Source organism: Chlorocebus sabaeus, chromosome 20, assembly GCF_047675955.1.
Source record: "Chlorocebus sabaeus isolate Y175 chromosome 20, mChlSab1.0.hap1, whole genome shotgun sequence".
Classification (NCBI taxonomy): domain Eukaryota; kingdom Metazoa; phylum Chordata; class Mammalia; order Primates; family Cercopithecidae; genus Chlorocebus; species Chlorocebus sabaeus.
The window spans coordinates 133,303,083-133,318,362 of record NC_132923.1 but is presented as its reverse complement, the minus strand read 5'-3'; the positions used below and the strand labels follow the sequence as shown (position 1 = coordinate 133,318,362).

Below are 15,280 nucleotides of genomic sequence, written 5' to 3'. Positions count from 1 at the left end.
GACAGCCCCAGTCTCCAGTCCCCACCTCCAGTGCCTGCTCTGTCCTGCCCTCCCCTGGCCCAGGGCCTGTACTTGGAGGGACCCTGGCATCCCTGCAGCAGGTGGTGATGGACAGAGAGCAGGGAGAACTTGCCCGCAGGGTAGCCAGCAGTGGCCAGGTGTCAGGCTGCAAAGGCCACTGAGGTGCTTCCCACCCCAGAGCCCTGGGTCCCCATGCTCCTCGAGGGCGTAGCTTGGGGGAGGCAGTCCTCCTAGGGTCGGCAACAGAAGGAACCACATATTAGAGCCTCGTCCAGCACTTAACCTCTGCAGGAGAGCCAGGGCTGTGATTCCGGCTTGGACCAGAGTTCCCCGAGCCCCCCATCCTCTCTGAGCCCCTTCTTGCACCTATCCTTGGGGGGTCACTGGGCTCCCACTGCTAGCCTCCATGGAGATGGAAGAGATTTGACCAGCAAGCTGGGGTGCTCAATGACCCTCAGCAGTGATCCCTGCCTGGGTCCAGCCCAGCACCACCTCCAGCACTGGCAGTGAGGGTCCACAAAAAGACTGGGCGCCCGCCCACACTGTTCCCAGCCTTTCCAGGAAGGCCCAAAAATCTCCCTGCGAAAGGCAGGAGAAGCGTCCCTGGAGCTCAGCCTGTCCCCAGAGACACAGCCTGTGTCTCCTCTCACAGGACAATAGGTGAGCAGTGGGCACAAAGCCACGTGACTGGGGCCACTGCAGAGACAGAAAGCTTGGGGACATCTTCCAGCTGTCAGGAAGGAGGGTTCATGCTCCCTGGGCCAGCAGGCCCTGTATCTGGGCAAGCCCAGGTCAGGAGCAGAGCCACGGGTAGAGCTGCGGGGAAGGACTGCCAACCTCAGCTGCAGCTGCCATGCCAGGCCCCGGGTTCTGGAGACACAGCACCATCCTCACCGTTCCCTGCAGGGGAGGGCTACTGTCCCCATTTTAGAGGTGAGGAAATTGAGCCTCAGACAGACTAGGATGCTGTCCTCAGGTCAAATTCAATTGAGCAGGACTCCAGCCCGGGCAACTCCCGGAAGCAGGCAGCCCATCCCAGCAGAGCCTGCAGCCTCCACCTTCTCTCCACTCTCCACTACAGCCAGGGACCTGCCTGCCAGCCGAGACCCACCCCTCAGAAGCCTGCCCAGTGCTAAGATGTGGCAGAGAGCAGTCTCTGCTGATCCAAGGCACCTGGGAGCAAGGGCTGAGGGGCCACCCTTGAGCACGTGGGAAAGAAGAGGCCCCACCCAGTCCCAGCCTGTCTCACCTTGCCCCATCCTGTCCGCCATCCAGAGGACAGCCCGCCCCCTCGGCCCCCAACACTCTGCAGAAACGGGCCTGCCTGGGCCCTGCCTGTCTGCGGGGCCTCCTAGGGAGCCCCTCCCGTCAGCCTCTGAGCCCTGGCTGAGATAGACAGGCTGACGGGTCGGTTTGAAGGTGCCTTCCATGCAGGGCGACATCATTTATGACCGTAATGTGCATCCCATTGCCAACGGCTCACCAGCAAGTGCCAACGGAAGCTCGAGGGTCCTGCCCTCCGCAGCCACAGTCCAACAGGGCCTCAGTCCAGCAGTTTCCATGGAGGTAGGGGCCAGGCTTGAGAGGGGTACAGGGGAAGACATCAGAGGCCAGGCCTGCAAGGGCACGGGCCGCAGAGGCAGCATCCATCCTCCGGGAGGTGCACAGCCGGCCGCCCTGTGAGCGAGCTCTCCCTGGTCTCTGTGCCTCTCCACCTGCTGCAGGACGGGGCCCAGTACTTGGCAGGAGCCTGGGCAACAGAATCCCTGCACCTCTGACTCCAGTCACCCTCACCAACAGGTGACGGGGCTGGGGTCCTCCATCAGTACCCCATCTGGGGAAGGTCCCTCAAGAGGCCCTCAAAGGCTGCCTCCCAGCTCATGCAGGCCCCACTCTGACACCCTCCAGACTCCAGGGTCATGGGAGGAGGAAGAAACCCACAGGAAGCGAGAGGCACCAGCAGCACCCTCAGGATCCCACGCTGTCCCCCAAGTCTTGCCCACCTGGGAAAGGGCTCCTGCCTCATGCTGTCTCGAGGAGGAGGAAGGAGCCCAGGAGCCACTGCCTGAGGCCCTGAGCAGGGAAGGGCAGGCGCCCAGAGTCTAGGGCCAGCCAGAGCCCACAAGCCCCAAAGGCCACTGAACCATGCACTGTGGCTTGTCCCAACGGACGTGCGTGCTAGCGTCACACGTCACTATCTCAGTCAGTATGTTCTTAGTAAGAATGAGTAGAAGAGAACTACCTGGTGAGCCATTTTTATATGGACTGCATGCTGAAAAGGATCATATTTGCACCTATTACGTTAAACAAAATATAGTATTAAAATCAATTTCACCTATTTACTTTTGCTTTTCCGGCGTGGCCCTGAGAAACTGTGAGACAGTGTGTGTGGCTTACATGTGTGGCTTACATTCTGTTTCTGTTGAATAGCCCCAGCTCTTTAGTAAGAACTGAGGCCCCAGGTGAGCCATGGAAACGCTCTGTGCCTCCGTTTCCCCATCTGTAACAATAGTACCTCACTCCTATGGGAAAAGCACTTGACTGAGGGTCCATAAAAGTCAACAAACGTGGGAGTGGGAGGCCGAGTCTGGAGGCCTGACCATGCCCCTTCCCAGCCCCTTGCTCCTGCAGACACCCCAAGGCCATGCAGAGACCCATGGGAGAGACAGTGTCCAGAGCTGATTCTCAGAGGGCGGGGGACATCCTGGGACCTGTTCACCTCCTAAGCCATGGTGGACACAGCCATGGTTGGTCCAGAGGCATCCTGGAAGCCAGCCATGGACCTGAGCCTTGGCCCTCTCCCTTGATAGCCATCACCTCCATACCCTCACCTCAGCACCCCGCCAGAGCCATCTGGGGGCCACCGCTCCGGCCCACCCATTCCCCTTGGGGCTACCATCACCCCTTCCATTCATCTGGACTCCAAATCCCACGTCCATCCAGGGTGAGGGCTGGGCTACCACAGCCCGTGTGCCCAGTACCCAGCGCAGAACTGGGGCCACAGAGGCAGCTCCTGGCGCACGGAAGGGCTGTACGGCATGGCCACATCCCAGGGCCTCTCTGGCCTCAGTTTCCTCATCTGTGCATGGGCAGAGGCTGGAATGAGACCAACTCAGGGGCCCTGAAGCAATGATACACGTGACTTGGGAAGGAGAACCAGGACCAGGTATGTCACCACCACGGTGGCCGCGGGGTCCAGGCAGAGGAGGGTGGCCAACAGAGCAGGGCAACCCTCCAGGGAGCAGCTGTCACAGCGCAGCGAGGCCTTCGGGAAGCTTCCTGCCAACAAGTTCAGGCAAAGGAAATTATCTTTTCTGCCCCGAAGCCCCCAGGAGCTATGGGAGCCTCCTGGGATCACATCCCCATCTCACCCTCAGGGCTGCTCGCATCAGACACCCTCATCTGACAGGCAGCAGGGAGGCTGCCCCTCTCCACTCACCCAGCCCCCTGGACCCCCACACAGCCTACCCTGGCCCCACACAGGCTCCTCCTACCCCATAGCTTGGAGTCCCCCACTTCTGCTCCCCTTCCCCTCCTCTGCTGCCCCATGCCCACCTGCCCACCTCCCCTCTGCCCTCACATGCAGGCCCATGATTAAACCCTCATTCTGCCCAGGTGGAACCCCAGTGTGGGTGCCCCCCGGCGGCCCTGGGTCCTGCCCTCTGCCCATGGCTCCTGGGACATTCTCCTGTGGTTTTGCTAAGCCAGTTCCAGAGGAGAAATGGCTTCCCCAGGGCCACGCAGGGAAGAGAAGCGCAGCCCAGGAGGCCCAGGTCCGACTCTCCCCCAAATCCTGTCCTCACTGGGCCACCTCCTTCAGGTTCCTCCAAGGGAGTGGCTCTGGTGGGCACCCACAGGCGCCCCTGTGGTTGGGCACAGTCTCTCCTGCTCATTACCCTCCCCAGGTCATGGCAGGCACCGGGCAGACTGTCGAGCAGGGTTCAGTGCTGCACCTCCCCAAGGGGGCATCCCTGGGGCCTGGGCAAAGTGTTTCTAGGCAGCTCCGGCTTCACACCCTGGCTCTGGTCGTCCTCTGGTGGCCTTGGCCTCCCTGAACGAGCCTTCGTGGTAGTCTAGACACCCACACTTCCTCCTGCCCAACAGACCATGAATTCCGATGCACTCTGCAAAGACACTGACTCAGAGGTCACCTCTGCAAAGACACTGACTCGGAGGTCACCTCTGCAAAGACACTGACTCGGAGGTCACCTCTGCAAAGACACTGACTCGGAGGTCACCTCTGCAAAGCCTGCCTGGCTGGCCGGCCCACCCTAGGTTGGACCCCCCCACCCCTGCCCACCCTCCTCTACCACACCCCTTCATTGGCTCATTCATTTAGCTTTTCATTCAACAATGATGTGTGTGCCCACCATGGGCAGGACATGGCTCTGGGGTAGGGTGGCACTGCCCCACCCGACTGAGATGTCTGTCCAGGTCCCCACAGCCCGGGAGGGCTGGAGTATACATGAGGCCCAGCTGAAGCTCTGGGGTGCGGAGGGCTCTGGGCCGTCCCTCCTGCTAGGCTAGGCAGGATTCCGGGCGTGGCTGTGGGGAGCAGCAGCACACCGGGGCAGAGCGCCTCCGAGGCCCAGGCTGCACCCGCAACACCCCTCCCCCACTCAGCGCCGCCACTGAACACATCCCGGCCGGAGGCTGTGGGGTCTGGAAGCTGTTTGGGAAATGCTTTCCCGATGTGGAAATGCAGCCGGCGTCTGTGCCTGGGAATGTGTGTGTCAGCAGAAGGCTCTCCCAGCCCCCAGTGGCTGGCTCCAGCTTCTCCTCTCTCTCCAAACTGGGCGGCCACCGGGCTCCTGCCAGGACCCAGGCCAGGGTGAGGGCCAATGCCACCCCCAAATGTCACTGCTCCCCCTTGGGGCTGGGCCCTGACTCTAGAACTTCAGGCAAAACTAGAGCCTGAAAGTGGATGGGGTTCAGCCAACCCCCCACTGTTGCGTGTGTCTGTCCCTCAGTGCTCACCTCCGACACCCGCTCCACAAAGGCCCCCCTCCAGCCTTGCGGCTCAGGCGCCTGGACATGTGCCTCTACCTCCCTGAGAGGGAGACGATGCCGGGCTGTCCATGCTGCCCCGGCCTCTGAACACAGAGCTAGTGTTGGGCAAAGCTAGGCTGGGTATGGGAGTAAGAGAGGCTGTGGGCACAGTGCGGGCTGCCTCCACCCAGGTTCCTAGGGGCTCAGGCATGGGGAGAGGGGGCTGCCAGCGGGGCCCAAGGGGGCCAAGGCCCCAGGCAGCCCAGTGCCCAGCCCAGTCTACCTCCTCGGCAGGCAATTTCCCACCTGGCCAGGCCCCTGGGGATGGCATCACAGACCCAGCCCCTGGCATGAAACAGGGGGAAGGAGATAAGCCCTTGGCTGGTGGCAGGCGGGTTGAGGGTATGAGAGGAAGGAGTGACACTCAGAGAAGCTACCAGGAGCCACAGTCCATAGTCCTGACTGAGGTGGCCACGTTGCAGGGAAAGGATTCACAGGCCCAGCAGGCACCCAGGCGGAGCGGCAATCACCACCGCCCACCACGGCCTGCGTGTGCCCTGTGTGCCAGGCCATGGGTGCTCCCAGGTGGGCAGGTGGACTCTGAACGAGTGACTGGGGGGCACCAGACCCTGGGCTCTGCCCTCATGGACACCTGCAGCTCACTCTTCCCTCTCCCACAGACGGCAGGAGACGGCGGGCGTGGCCACATGAGCGGAGGGCACAGGAATCACTTCCGGCCATGACATTTAAAAGCAAGTGTGAGATTCTTGGTCCTCTCATCCCACCTCTGCCCTGGGCACATGCATTGGTCGGGGGACCTGGCCTGGGGTCTGGATGGGATGATGGGGTGGGCCATGGACACCAGAAGGTAAGGGCGTGTCCCCCGCAAAAGTGCTGGTCCATACACAGGTGGAGACTATCCCAGCTAATGCAGGGGGAGGGTGGAGATCGGTGGCCTGGGAGGGGCTGGGACCAGGCTTGGAGTCGGGGAAAGGAGCCACCCAGAGCAGCAAGGGGCACAGGGCTGCAAGGACAGGGCAGTAGTCAGTGTGCACCTGCTGACCCCCACTACAGAGAGCATGGCCAGTAAGTTGCTAGAAGGAGGCCACTCTCAAGCTTCTCTTTAATCTGCCTTCAAGGGCTCAAGGCTCCTAAGCCCCGAAGCCCTCCCATGCCACCCCACCTCCGCGAGTGGCATGTGGACCTGCCCGGCGGTTTCCAACTCTTGACCTCCAGAGCCCAGCCCAGAGCAGGAGGTCCATTTGTGGCCTGGGGTTTCACACAGTCCAAGCTGCCTCCCTGTGGAGACAGAGCAGAACGGCCTCCCCAACGTTCCTCCCACCCCTTCTCTCACTGTTGCCACCACAGAGCTTATATCAGGAGCAGGGGGGCCCCCACCCGACCTCAGAGCACACAGGGCCTGGCAGGGCCTCCCCAAACCGTTCCAATGTCAGCCTCATGGTAAACCCATTACCCTGTCCCTCCACTCCTCACCCAAGCCAGAGGAAGGAAAATGGAAACCACCGCTGTTTCCGTGAGCCCAGCTGCCATTCCTGACTGCAGCTGTCCCTGGCTGGGGCCAGGCAGAAACAGGGGGGAGCCCCCTTCTCTTGTACACACCAGTCCCCGGGTGAGCCCAGGATAGAGTGGCCCTGTCTCCCGGCTCTGAGGGAGGCATGAGACTCCCAGAGCAGCCCCCGAGAGCCCGAGGCCTGGTCTGTCCCGGTAAGCCTCTGCTGCAGGCCAGCAGAGCACGGGTGCGTGTGTGTGACCGCGCTGTCTGTGGTTCTCTGTTGCCAGGCTCTTTCCCACCCAGCTGTGCAAGGCCCAGGGACACCTGAGCCCTCGAGGGCTGACACAGCACCCGCTGGGGATGTAGTCCCCAGGCAAGGCCAGCCCCACGCCCCAAAGCCCAGACTCTCGCTGGGACATCAGAGCTGCCAGGGGAACGGAGACTGCAGACAGGCAAGAGGATGTCTTACACTGCACTCGCAGGTCTCACACTGCACTCAGAGGAGTGATCCGGGAGGCTTCCTGGAGGAGGTGGCGCTCAGCTGGCCTTTGGACATGACCTTTTCAGGGACATGAACAGGCTTGTTGGAGGCCATATGGGGTGGGTGCAGGGTGGCTGGGCAAGGCAGCAGAAGAGGTTGGGGGTGTTCAGGGAAGGCCCAGGTGCCAGGCAGGGAGTTTTAGCAGAAGCTGTGTGCCTGGAAGCCCAGCCCAGACATGCCACATGGTGCTCAGGGCCTGGCCCACAGCAGGCACCTGGCCAGCTCAAATGAACCAGTAGTTGGTGGCCGGGGTACACTGCCAGGCTGGCTTCCAGCAACCCCGGGGCCCAGTGTGTCACTGCTGCTGACCTCTCTCCACCTGAAGCACGGCAGAACAGAACCTGCTCACAGAACGCCGGGGTCAGGGGGTGGCAGCCAGATCACACCCTGTGCCCAGGGCCCAGCCAGCAGCCTGTGCTGCCTTCGAAGCTGCCCAAGCCTGCAGCTGGCAGGGCCTGGCCATCAGCCTCTGAGGCCCCTATGCCACCCTCCTCTGCCTCTGAGGCCCCCAGTGTGGCTCCCCCTCCCCAGTCCATGCAAGGGAGTTCGCCCTGGCCCATCACTCTGGGAAGCCATCCCAGAAGTCCTCAAGTCCCCAAGGCCACTGGCATGCCTGCTGCACGGGCCCAGCTCAGGATACCCTGTGTCTACACAGAATGCAGAGAAGCAAAGCTCTAACCCACTGGGCTTCACTGCCTGGACTCGTGATCAGTCCTGAGGCTCGGAGCGTCCACACCCTCCCCTCCAGGTCTCCCACGGGAAGTGCTGGGGCCCTAGAGGTCTGCTCATTCCAGGCCTCTCACGGCCTTGGGCACTGCTTTCTCTCCAGGGAAGGGAAGCTCTTGCCCTCTGCCTCCTTGCACATCCCACCTCCCCGACCCCTAGAGCTACGTCTGGCCAGTCTGGGGGAGGTGGAGAATTCTAGGCAGAATTTGGGGGTTTGGCTGAGGCCTCAGTGGGGTCAAGAGCCCTGCAGGATCCTGGGGTGAGGGGTAGAGAATCAGGGAAAGGCCTGGGCCGAATCCAATGCTCATGGGTGCCCTGGGGAAGAGATGGGGCGTGGTGGGGAGGCAGCCCAGGGCACTGGGTCTCAGGTGCAGTGTCACTAGAGATCCAAGGCCTAGAGATGAGCAGTGGCCGGGGACACAGGCAGCAGCGGCCGGCCATCAGGAGGCTGGACCCCTGACAGAAAGGCCAGGCGGGGCCAGCAGAAATGCATGGGGAGGGGCCGGGGTGGGTGTGGGAGATAAAAGTAGAGGGAACACGACGGGAGAGGGGGAGGGTCAGGGGGCTCAGCAGGGTCTCTCCTTCCTAGCAACACGGCCCCACCTGCACACACCTGGCTCAGCGCCTCGGCCCTGCCAGGAGGGAACGGTGGGTTCCACTCTCAGGAGGTACACGGTGAACGTGACTGGGCCTGGGTCATCCAGGAGGCACCTGCCCTCCTGAGGCATCCGAAGCTCCGAGAGTTCCCAGCCCCTGACTCTGGAGTGCAATCGCTCCAGCCTCCTCGTGAGTAGCCCCCGGGAAACCAAGCTGGGGCCACTGGGGCTTCCGGGAGGACTAGAGGAAAGTGGCTACCTGACGCCTCGGTTTCCCCAGCCCAGGAGGCCCTTGACTTGGTGGCAGAAGCTTCTAGGACGAGGGCAAGGCCTTGCCTGAAGCATCACTGGTCACCTTCCCAGGAGTGGGCTTATCTTCCCAACAGATGGCTCCCTGGCCAGGCCAGGGTCCCAGGGTGCACTGAGCTTTGCCATGTGAGGGTGTCCACTGAGCCTCCCCAAGCTCCGAGTCTGAGGACTGCAGCCTCTGAGAGTTACGCAGGCCCCCGGGGTCGCACCTGTCCACCATCAGGGCTGGGATCCAAACCCAGGCCTTCCGGGCTGCTGCCTAAACCCACGGCCCTTCAGCCCTCTGTGTTCATCTGAAGCACAGCCACAGACGCCTGCAGGCTGCCCGGCTCGGGGTGTCCTCAGGGAAACCGCCCCAGCGTCCTGGTTCTGGGCAGTCAGAGAAAGCCTCTTGTCTTTCTGTTGCTGGGCTGGCTCTCACCGCTGATGTTGAAGGCTATTATTTTCCCAGCTTGGCCTTAACTGAGAACGTGCCTGCCAGGGTCTGCTCATTAGAGTCAGGAAATGAAAGCTTTTCACTCACAGCGCCTCGGACGGAGGAGGCCTCTGACCACAGACGCCCTGTCGGAAATGCTGCCATCCTGCCTGGAAGGAACACACTTTGCAGCCGGGCTTCCCGCTGCATTGGGAAGAGAGCCGGCTGAAGAATGTTGGCCTGGGGAGGCCCAGATGCAGCCACCCGCAGGAACGCGGCCCCAGCTTTGCAACCAGAAGGCCCAGGTTCAGGCCTGGGCAGGGCCCATGAGCGAGGGACGCCGAGGCTTTGCCACACCTCCGGCCTCCATCTCTTTCCCTGCGAGGGCAGCCTGCCCCACAACTGCGTTCGCTTGTTCACTCCTGCTGCTTCTACAAGACGCCTTAGTCTGGGTCATTTACAAACCCCTAGATGTCTGTCTTACAGCTCCAGAGGCTGGGAAGTCCAAGATCCAGGCACAGCAGACCAGCCCTCTGCCTCCTCCCGGGCAGCTTCACAGGGCAGAAGGGGAACCGCTCCCTCCGACCTTTTCTGGGGCAGTAATCCCATTCCCCAGGGCAAAGCCTTCCTGGCCTCCTAACTGTCTGCGAGGCCCCACCTCTTCACACCATCACACTGGGGAGTTCATCTGAACGCAGGAATTTTGCAGGGACACCGATATTCAGGTCATGGCACCAGATGTTTGTGGAATACCCACTAAGTGCCAGGCACTGCTGGCACGGGGACTGGGAATGAGTAAGAAACCTCTTCCACATCCAGAGAAGCCACCAGCTAGAAAGGGCAGATGGCATCCTGGGGCCAAACAGCCAGCAGCCCAGGCGTCAGGGCTGGGTGGGGCCAGGTGCAGGATGGGGCCCTGGAGGTTGCCCTGGACTTCAAGGGGCTCTGGGCATCTATCCCCTCCACCACCCTCCAGCTCTGACTCTGCAAATGCTCCTGTGCTCCCTGGGCCTCTTGCTTCACTCTTTAAATCCCCCATGGCACTGCCCTGTGGGGGGCCTCAGCACTGAACGTCATGGAGCAGGGCTGCTGCCCAGACTTGGCATGGAGGGTGGGTCAGCAGAGCTTGCGGGGGCTTTCGGCCACCATGCCCCTCTTCCGGTTCAGCAAGAGTACACTGTCCCAGGAAGTGACAAAGTCCTGAAAGTGCTAAAGCCCCCTGGGAGACGCCCGTGGAAATGCCGTTCTCCTGGGTAGAGGCCCTGCCATGGATGGGACAAAGTGTTGCTCCCACAGGAAGGTCAGAGAAAAAGCTCCAGCACCAAGGGGCTCGTGGAGTGCAGGCAGACATGCGGGCACCTGCCCTGGGTGCCAGGACCAGGGTCCAAATCAGGGCCCCTTGCCCACTCGTTTCTCCCCTGCCTGGGCCCCCTGGGAGAGGCACAGCTGGCCCGAGGGAGGCAGCCGGTCAGCACCCAGGCTTCCTAGTCCGTGGCCCTCGGTCATTTCCCACATGCCTTCCTCTCCCTCGGGACAGTGGGAACCTGGCAGTGCCCTCAGGCAGCAGGCAAGGGTGTGAAAGGCCGAGCCCACAGTGGCAGCAGAGAGTGGGCAGGGATGGGTGGGAAGGGCAGAGCGACAGACTCCCGGGCACAGGGACTCCCTGGGGGCACTGCGGGGGAGTCTCTTTGGTGGTCTGTGCTACCCTGAGCTCACCCCCTTACAGCAGGTCCCTTTGCTCCTGACAAGGGTGGCATCCCACACAGCCCACTGGCGTCCCACAGACACTCCAGTGAAGACCCACCTCCACCCTGGAAGCCCCCGCAGCCAAGGAGCAGCTGAGAGCCGGGGTCTGGCACAGAGAAGGAAGAGCTGCCACTTTCACTAGAGAAGGCATCTTCTTCCGCCCAGCCCCTACCTGGCCACCTCCCCCCCACCCCTGGCTGTCCCCTTTCCCACAATCCCTCCTTATCTCCTGGAAGGAGGGGTCAGCCGAGGTGGGAGCAGCACAGTCTCGGGGCCGAACCCAGCCCCAGTGTGCGAAGGCAGCCCTCGGGCCTGGACGGGGGGTCCACCCAGCCCCGGAGGCCAAACACAGCACTGCTTTCTCCTTCTGAAAAGCAGAGAACAATTCTCCCCAGTGCATTGTCACTATGTCTTCCAGCCAAACCATGGGCTTCATGCAAGGGCTGGACCCATTTTACAGGTGGAATGTTCACAGGACTGAACTCCAACTCAGCTGGCAGTGGAGGGAGGAAGCTGCTTACGGAGACCTGCCAGGGGTCCCCAGGCCTGGATGTAGGGTCCTGGCCACCCCCACTCAGCCTGACGTGGGTCCTGGTCCCCAAGGACCATGGTCGAGAGGAGGCAGAGGAAGGCAGGTGGAGAGGGTGGGGAGCCCAGGCCGAGGGGAGGATGGGCCACACAGGTGGGGCGGCTCTTCTCTCTGTCCAGGCCTGGGACTGGGCACTGGGCATTTCCCTGCAGCCCAGGCCATGGGCCTCGAGCATTTCCCCCAAATCCTTTAGATTGCTGTAAGGGCTGAGAGCATTACTTGGCGCATTTTACAGAGACAGACTGGAGTTCAGAGGGGCAGAGCGACTCACCCAAGGCCACATAATAAGGAGCTTAGGGAAGCTCAAACCTGGCCCTCGCTGACACCAACGGCTGGTTCTGCGGTGGCCTCCTCAGAGGGGCTTCCCTGGAAAGCCCGGGCCATGCTGGAGGTGAGCTCGGGGCCAGGCAGCCCAGGCAGGAGCTCTACAGTGGAGTGCAAATTCCTCCCCAGGGCCTGCCAGCTCCGTCACGCACAGGCCTGAGCCCACCTGCCCAGAGTCCTGGGAGGAGGGTGGGCACATGTCAGAGCCGCGCCCTGCCCAGGAAATGGCAAAAGCGGCGGCAGGCATCCAGCCTCACCTGGGAGATGAGCCCTCTCCGGACTGCCCAGCCCAGCCGAGCAGAGCTCAGCTCCTGCCCCAGGCCAGTCTCCCAGAACATGACAAACACACTGGCCTGGAGACGCTCCCAGGGCCAGGGCCAAGGCACCCTGAGGCCAGGCTCCTGTGCCAGCACTCACTCCGAGCTTCACGGGGCCCAGTCATCACTGCGAGCGGGTTCTGGGCCCACCCCATCAACCTGCCACACACTGCCCTGCGAGTGGCCAAGCAACGCGGCCCTTCCCTGCTCCAGAACGGCCCGAATCCTGCGTTGGTGCTCACGCACCCCCTGAGCCATGTGCTCACTCGCGCGCTTGGCAAGGCTTCGTTTTCGGGGGAGGCTGGGCTGGCAGAGGGACAGAGAAAACACAGCAGGCTCTTGGCCCCTGGCAGAGCCCCCTTGGCCACACGGTGACTCGGAGCCCCAGCCATCCCAAACACGCAGGGCTGGGGGTGAGAACCCTCAGACGGTACAGGGGGGCGAGGCCAGGGATCGGGCAGGAGAGGAAGCATTATTGCTGCTGGCAGGCGGGGTCTGTGGCCCGGTCCCTGGCCGAGATGCCGTCTAGTCTCCTGGCTGGCCCCAGGTCATCCGGTCCATGCCCCTGCCTCTGTCCAGCTCTGCCAGATGGCAAAGAGCTTTCCCATCCGTAGGGACCCCTGGCAGAGAGATTCCAACACCTCCTGAAGGGATACGGGTCGAGGCCCGGGACTAATGTGTTTGCCGTCACCGTGCTGGGTTCGGCAGCGTCTGTCATGGAGTTGACATTCCAGAGGCCCACCACCTGCCGTGACTGGACGCCCAGCCCGCGTCAGCCCTGGAGGGGCATAAACACAGGCCAGCAGCCCCAGAACATGAATCACGAGACCCCGAGCTCTAGCCACGGGGAGGGGGAAGCCCGTTTACCACCTGGAGCCGCTGTATTGCAGGAGGGCCTCTGAGCGACACACCACTTGGTGACAAAGGAAGGGGGAGTGTGGTCACTCTATTTTCCGGGGCCTGACACACACCTGCCAAGGACCCCATTATGGGGCCTCCTACCACCCCAGGCTGAGAGAGACATGAAAGGCCCAAGCATCAGGCTAACCCTCTCCCGCCAGCATCACAGCAGCCAGCCTGACCAGGCTCTGGAGCCCACAGACCTGAATAGGGACTCCTGGGGCTACAGGGCAATATCCGTCCCCTCTGCCCCCAAGCACCATCTGCACCCCATAACAGGTGCTCTCAACCCCGGAGCACAGCCTCGTGCACGGGGCCCTGGGGCCTCTCTGTTGGCTTCCCTGGGCCAGCCTGGGCAGGGTCAGTGGAGCTCCTCCTAGGAGAGACCCCCCACGCAGCAGCCTGGGCCACCGCATGAGCCTGCCCTCATGCAGGGGTTGCTGGAACAGGCCCCAACACCAGCAGACGCTGGCCAGCCTGGGGAGTGTGCCACACAACCACAGCCCTGGAGCATTGGGAACCTGCCAGGCAGCCCCCAGCCCAGGCCCCCAGCAGGGTCTTGGGCCTCTTACTCTGCTCTGCCTGGTGTTCCCAGCCACGGGCACTGAGGCCACCTGGGAGCCACACCACGCCCCACCAAGGCCCGGCACCAGCCCTGGCCTGGCAGACCCATGGCTTCCCACACACCATCAAGGAGTGGGGTTTCAGACCCCATGCAGCAACCGGGGAGATGAGCGGTCTTCGGCCGAGGAACAGTGGGGCAGAGGAGCCCACCTGGAGCTGGGGGCAGGGTGGTGAGGGGGCAGGTGGCACTCAGGGCCAGGTCTAGGCTGACCTCGGATGAGGGGGGATGACTCGGGTCACTGGACAGTGACCCTCCCTTTGCTCCCTACCCTAGGTGGGTGAGCACCCCCACTTTAAAGGGGGGCATATACAAGGCTCTTGGGGGAGAAGGAAGTTGCCTGGGTCCCATGGCTTGGCGAGGGGGCCAGCCCTCTCCCCAGGACACACAGGCCCCCACCCCATCCGTTACAGCAGGCGAGTTTCAGGGGCCGGGGGGCGCCTGTGTCCATTGCGGGTCTTGGTGGTGCCTCTGCAGGGACTCCCAGCCCCAGGGACACCAGCCTGAGAGGGGTGCACTGCTTCCCCAGGGCTGAGGTGAAATCGGTTCAGCACAGGCACCCCATAATGCCAGAGGCCAGGTAGCGGGGTCTGGTCTTAATCCTGACACCCCAGTCCCCGCCGGTGAGCAGCCCTGGGTGGGGGCTGAGTGGACCCTTCTGAGGGACTGCACAGGCAGCCCCAGGTGGGGAAACGTAAGCTGCCCCTCTCCTCCTGCATCCCACCTGGGACAGGCTCCTCGGTGGTTGGGAACCTCCAGCTGCAACGTGTGGAGGTGGCCAAGTCCCGGGGCCATCCCACACCTGGAGTGGACAAGGGTGGGGGCCCTGCATGAGAGATGGCATGGCAGCCGGGCCCCTCCTCATCCCGGGTCTAGGAGGGGGTTCTCCTCCCCTTGTCCTGCCCAACTCCACCTGCACCTGGCTCGTGCTGGAGCCTCTGGGACTTTCTGCCAGCCCAGTGGAGCCCCTTTCACAGAAACCACAGCAAAAGTCAGAAGGGAGCAGGGTCCGGGAGCCGGCAGGGACTGTGCACAGGTGCAGCCACCCTCCCTCCTCACTAAGCCAGGGCTCCCGAGCCTCCCAGGCCCCAAGGGTCACAGCAACTTCTCCCCTCCCCCAGCCTCACGCTGGCCACAAGCACAGGCTGGAGAGGAGCACACAGAATCTGTTTCTAGAACATCCCAGACAGAGCAGATGCCCCTCCCACCTCCCCTGACCCCAAGTCCAGCAGGCTGGCCCCTGCCCTGCTCCAGACGGCTCGCAGCTGGACAGCTGGAGACAGCATTGGGTTTGGCAGGGGAAGTTCTGGGAGATGATGACAGTAAGTGTCTGACCCGGGACAGCAGAGCAGAAGCCTGAGGACTCTCTCCCAGGGGCCAGGCTGCCCAGACTCACCCAGGGTCAGATGCCAGAGCAGAGGCTGGAGCAGGCAAAGGAGTGTGAGTAGGAGATGGGGACAGCTCAGGGCCCCCACCGCCACCCTCCTCGGCCTCCTCCCCCACCTCAATTCTAATCTGTTACCATCTCTCCCAGTGGATTTTCCTTCTGTCTGTTCTTGACTTTGCCGACAGCCTGCTAGCCATGGCGGGGCTGAGCTACAGGGTCTGCCCAGAGCTCGCAAACTCTTCGAACCCCGGGCCTTGGCTGAGCCATCCCTGCCTGCCCCTCCTT

General features: G+C 62.6%; 1 protein-coding gene across 7 annotated transcripts in view; it reads right to left on the bottom strand.

Moving 5' to 3' along the window:
- LOC103225737 (uncharacterized) overlaps nucleotides 1-15,280 on the bottom strand; it is a 133,178-nt gene that overhangs the window by 43,097 nt on the left and 74,801 nt on the right. The window lies entirely within an intron of this gene.